Raw genomic sequence first — 6,000 nt, forward strand, 5'->3', positions numbered from 1 at the left:
GCCCTTGAGCAGGTGGCAGTCAGAGGGAAAGAACAGGGAGTAGATGAGGGAGAAGTGTGGCTTAGACCAAAGGCTTGCGTGTGGGACTCCTGAGCCACCAGAAATTTTGAGCCAGAGCAGAAATTGGAGGCTTATGTTCCCAATGGAAAGAAAATTCCCCAAACAAGGAAATAACAAGTATGGTGTGAAAACAAGAGTACTGTAGAGGGAATAGCAGTGTGCCACACAGGCAGTAGAGGGTCCCACCTGCCTTTGGCTCTGTGACTAGGGACAATTTCTTGGTTTTGATGAAGGCAGGGGCTGGAAAACTTTTTCTTGAAGGATTAGTTGGCAAATATTCCAGCATATGGGCTTTGAAGTCTCCATAGCAACTGCTTGATTTGGCTCTTGCGGGACAGAAGCAGCCACAGGTGCTCCACCCAGGGTAGGTATCATCGTGTTTCAGTCACACTGTATTGGGAGAATTGGGCTGTGGACCGTCATTTGCTGATCACTAGTGATCGTGAGCAGAAGTGATACTTTGGGCTTTTTGCTTTCAACTATTTTTGAATCACTGGCTGGCCCGGAACTCATGATTCTTTTGTCACAGCCTTGTAGACAGGATCACTAAGAGCTCCATTCCTTTTCTGCTGTGACCCCTGGGGTGCACGTGGAATGATTCTGAGTCCAGTCAGCCTTAAATGGCTGCTGCATGTGTAACATGAATAAGCACGCCTGGCAGGGCTCAGCCACTGAAATAATTTCTTATTGTAGTACCACCTGTCCCTACCGAACAATGTGGTATCACATCTGCAGACAGTGCCACTATCACCATTCCCTGAATCCCCATTTCATAGTTACCATGGGGGTATGGAGGCCTGGGGGATTCAACCAACATTATTTCAGTAACTCCTTCCCACCACTGTGAAGTCCTGCTTTGGATATAAAATGACTAGCCTAGCTTATGATCCCAGCATAAATATCCCCCTGAAGATCTGTGTGTGAATGGTGTGGTCCTGGGTGTGCAGGGTTCAGAGATAGAGCCTTGAGAGATGATTGGAACAGGATAGCTCTAACTTCATTGGTGAGTTAAACTATGGATGGGTTTCTGCTGAATGCACTGTTAGGAGGTAGGGCCTAGCTGGAGGAAGTGGGTCACTGAGAACTTGCCGAAGGGGATTTTTTCCCCAGATCCCCCTACCCTTTCTTTCCCTTCTCTTCCCCTCCCTTCCCTTCCCTTCCCTCCATCTCTCCCTTTCTTCCTCCCTCTCTCCCTCTCCCTCTCCTTCTCTGCTTCCTGGCCACCATGAGGTGAGAAGCTTCTTCTGTCACATACTCTTCTGCCTCATCTCTGGCCCAAAGCATTGGAGCCAACCAACCTTGGTATAAAACTTGGTGGGAGGGGGTGGCACAAAAATACACTTTGTTCCTTAAGCCATTTTCCTCAGCCATTTTGTCATAGCAACAAGAAGCTGACTTCCCATGGGTGCTGGTATTAAAAAATCATTTGCTGATAAAGAAAATAGAATTTCCAAGAGAAAATTCATGAGATCCTTGATCTCATAAACAGTTAAGTTGATGAGCTGAGATCTAAGTCTTGTAATTCTCATTCTTTTTTCTTTCTTTCTTTCTTATTTTGGGGATAGAACTCAGGATCTTGTACTTCTTTTTTTTTCTTTTTTTCTTTTTTTTCTTTTGCCAGTCCTGGGGCTTGGACTCAGGCCCTGAGCACTGTCCCTGGCTTCTTTCTGCTCAAGGCTAGCACTCTGCCACTTGACCTTTTCTATATATGTGGTGCTGAGAAATCGAACCCAGGGCTTCATGTATATGAGACAAGTGCTCTTGCCACTAGGCCATATTCCCAGCCCAGGATCTTGTACTTCTTAAATAAGCACTGTACCACTTGAGCAACATACCCCACTTCCTTTTCTTTTTAGTTTATTTTTTAGATAGAGTCTCATGCTTTCGCCCAGGCAAGTCTGCTTTATATTTGGAGTAGCTGGAACTACAGGTATGTGTCATTAAGAGGCTTGTTTTGGGGACGTGAGTCTCATTAACTTTTTGCCTGGGTTGCCTTCAAACTTGAATCCTCCTCTCTTTCTTCCCGAGTAGCTGGGAGGACCGACGTGAGCCATGGTGCCTAACCCTTATTCCCATGCATCCCGCCCTGAGACTGGCTTTTGGTCCTTTTATCCCTGGTCTCTTTGCTGCTTTGGTCACTGTTCTTGTCACTCGTGCTATTTTAATATGACACGCAATGACCTGTCATTGGGCATGTATAAAGAATCTGGCTTGTGGAAAATACCAATATGAGCAGTGGAAAAGGCAGATGGTAATGCCAGAAGGTTGGCATTTCTGACACACTTAGTAGCTGACCGTGTCAGAGACAGCCAGGTCCCCACCAACTGCTCTAAGCCACCTGCCTGTATATTTCCTTCAGTCATTTCCAAGGCCTGGTGTTTTTATTCGTTTTCTTTCTCAGCCATGTTCTTGCCTTTCTTTGAAAGGGAAAAAAATCATTCTGGAACTGTCTTGAGAAATGAATTGTGTCACTTCCCTTTTGGGCCTGCCAAAACATTGAATAAGCTGTGGCTGTCACCTTTAATAAGTTTGCAGGTAACTTACCAATGTTGGATTGCAACAGCCTAACTTGATTGGGCCATGTAATAAGACCCCACATAATGAGTTCTTGTAACTCTGCTAGCACTATATTGAAGGTATTATTGTTGTTGTTATGCTACTCAGTAGTCCTTTTATAAAATCCTATTGAATTAGTTTTTCCTATGGTGTATCATGGATATTTTTTTTCCTTATCAGATTGAGAATTGTGTAAGTGATATTATTTCCCTTTACCCCTTGCCTGTTGGGCAATAAGATTTATATGCTATTTGAAAATAATAACATTGTAACTCAGGATCATGGCAGATTGTGTCTTACTCATTTCTTCTCCTTTTTTACTTCTGGATTCAGATATTTGCTTCTGACTTCAAGTTTTAAAGTAGGTAATATTTTATTGTAGATTGTTGAGAAGGCCTTTTGAAAGTGAATGTCAGTTATATGACTTCATTTGCCTGTGAAGGGTAGCAAGTTAGTGAATGGCTCTGCCTGCCTCACCTTGGTTGGAAGTTGTTGTTGTCCATCATCAAAACGGGTGGTGTTTAGGATACCTATTCCACAGGGGCCATTCTAGGTATACTTCTTCTAGACTGATGTGTGCATGTACAGGTGATTTGTGAGGAGACTTTGTCCATCAGATTCCACATGATTATGCAGAGTAACATTTGCTTGCCAGACATGGGGCATTTTCCTAACTTTTATTATATATATTCATATATATGAATATGCATATATTCATATATATTTTATTATATTCTGTGAGATTTGCCTTGTGCGATGGGGATGGGGAAACTGAGGCTTCTATAGGTAAAGTTTACACAGGTAAACTCACAATGAATTGAGAAGCAAAACCAAAATTTAAACCATACATTGTGACAGAGAGTTGCCCTCTTTCTATTCTTTCTTTCTTTTTGTTTGTTTCTTTCTGGTGTCAGTACTGGCAGTTGAACTTGGGGCCTGTTGCTCTTGCTTGGCTCTTTCCCTCAAGGCTGTAGCTCTACCACACCTTACTTCTGGCTTTTTTTTGGGGGGGGGGGTTGGCTAATTGGTAAGATAAAGGTAACTGGTAATAGGTAAAATAATTGGTAAGGTAAAGGTCTCCAATTAGCCAAACCAATTGTCTGCCCATGCTGACTTTGAGCCATAATCCTCAGATCTCAGTCTCCTGACTAGCCATTGTCTGGCTGCTTTGTTGTTTCCTGATGGTAATTGTGGCTGTCAATAGTGCTGCTAGGTACTAGTGTGTTAATGCAGTGTAGCGTATTCAATGGTGTGGGGGAAAATAATAATTCCTATAGCTTCTTAGTTGGAATGACCCCTATTCTAAAAGATAGAGCAATAATAGGAAAGGAAAACATGTTTACTAGCATGCATATTCCATACACACACAAACACACACGAGAGAACTCTCCAGCTATGTATGGGTGACATTTGTATATATATATGTGTGTGTGTGTTCTCAAAGAGGTAGCTCTCCATTCCGTCTGACAGAGCCATCTTCAGCAAAGAGCAGAACACTTTTAGAAAAGTGACAAGGGGAAAGGACTTCTGTGTCTCTCTATGGGAGAAGGCGAATAACTGTGACATAACGCTTAGTAAGGCTTGTGAATATGAAAGTCCTATTGTTCCATCTCAAGACCAAGAAAGGTTCAAAGTTGTCTTCAGTGGATATCCTTTGTTCTCTCTGGTAGAGTTGGGTTGAACACCTTTTTGTCTTTATATATCTACATCCTGTTTTTCATCAACTCAAGAAGGGCAGCAAGTGAGTCCGTCTATATCTGCATCTGTTTAATTGTTTGCAGCAGTATAATCCTTCTTATTTTGAGGCATATTTTATCTCCCGCAATAGGTTCTGGTAATCACCAGTGGAGAAACAAGGCAAAGAAAGGTTAAGTAACTTGCTACGGTCACACAGCAAGTAAACGGTAAGAGCAAGATCTGAAGCTCTACAACTTGGATCTCTCTCATATTGGTCAACCCAATACAATGGGTAGAGTTTGGGTTCAGAGGAAAACGGAGTGACCATGCCATTTGTCAATAGGAGAGCTCTGAGATGAGGTTGTTTTTATTTACCTCCAGTGTACTGGCGTGGAGACCCAATTCTTCTAAAAGTATGTATCCCCCAAAGCTGCTTGTCCTGCTGTGTCTGGTGGCTTGCATGTGGCATTCTTCCTCAGCATCATCTTCCCACGATAAGCCCAATGATGCCCAGCTTCCTCTACGGTTGTCAAGCCAAAGTGGAGCTGCTGGGCAAACATCTTGCAGTGACTTGCTAATAGCTGAGGTGAGGAATGGCTGTAGCAGAGAAGTCCCCTGGGAGCAGACCTGGGTGCATCTTCCACATCTCCACCCACTGCATGAGAGGAGTGGACCTTTTGCTTTCTAGAAGGTACCACGGGGCTCCTTATGCAAGCCTAGGCCAGAGTCTTAACTTTGCAGCAAACACCCCTGGGAGAGAGCTGCCTGTCCCTCTGGCAGCTCAGACATTGCTCCTCAACCTCAAGGAAAGCTTCAGGGAGTTGCGTAATGATGTAGCACCCAATCTTTAAGCTCTACAGAGAAAGACAAAGTGGCCCAGAGGAAATGGCAGCATTCCTCTGAAGACGCCTGCCCACGTCAGCAAGACATGGGGCTATCAGGTTCAACAACTAAAAAGAATGCTTTGATGCCAGATTCCCGAAAGATGGTTTTACCCCCTTTATTCTATTTGTCCTGATAAGAATACTGATTCCTTGTAGAGGAAGGGGACTATGTTCTTTCTAGTGAATCCCCTTATCCTGAATTACACAAATAAAAGCTCATTACTCTTAAACGATGGCCTTCTTACAGGTGTGTACACTGTGTGACTAGATAGGACTGTAGATCTTATTCTAGCAGGCTTCTTCAGATCCTTTGCTAGGAATTTTTCTTCATCCTCTCAGTCTGACCATAGATTAGTTTTGTCTGGGCTTGAATTTCATTTAAATGAAATCATAGAAAAATATTCATGTGTGTTTGGTTGTTTTGTAGACTGTATAAATTGTGTTTCTATGGGAGAAAATTCCAGCTTTTAGTAATGAGGGAGTTGGAAACAAGTTTAGAGAAGTGCAAGGCTTGAACAAAATCTGATATCTGTTGTCCTCTGTTTCCTACTATATACTATATACCTCCTACCTATTATCCATGCATCCATCCACCCAAACAAGCATTGAGAGATGGTGTGTCATGCATGGTTCTAGGTCCTGGACATGTAAATATGTGTAAATCATTCCTTCAAGGATCTCCCAGTATACTGAGAAAGAAAGGTCTTAGGTGGGTGATTAAATAGAACTTATAAGGGATAAATCTCTATAAAAAGCTGTGTTTGTGTAGAGGCTCAGAGAAGGAAGTTGTGACTGAAGCACTCAGGGAGAAAAGAGATGATGG

This window comes from Perognathus longimembris, chromosome 15 (assembly GCF_023159225.1).
Source record: "Perognathus longimembris pacificus isolate PPM17 chromosome 15, ASM2315922v1, whole genome shotgun sequence".
NCBI lineage: Eukaryota > Metazoa > Chordata > Mammalia > Rodentia > Heteromyidae > Perognathus > Perognathus longimembris.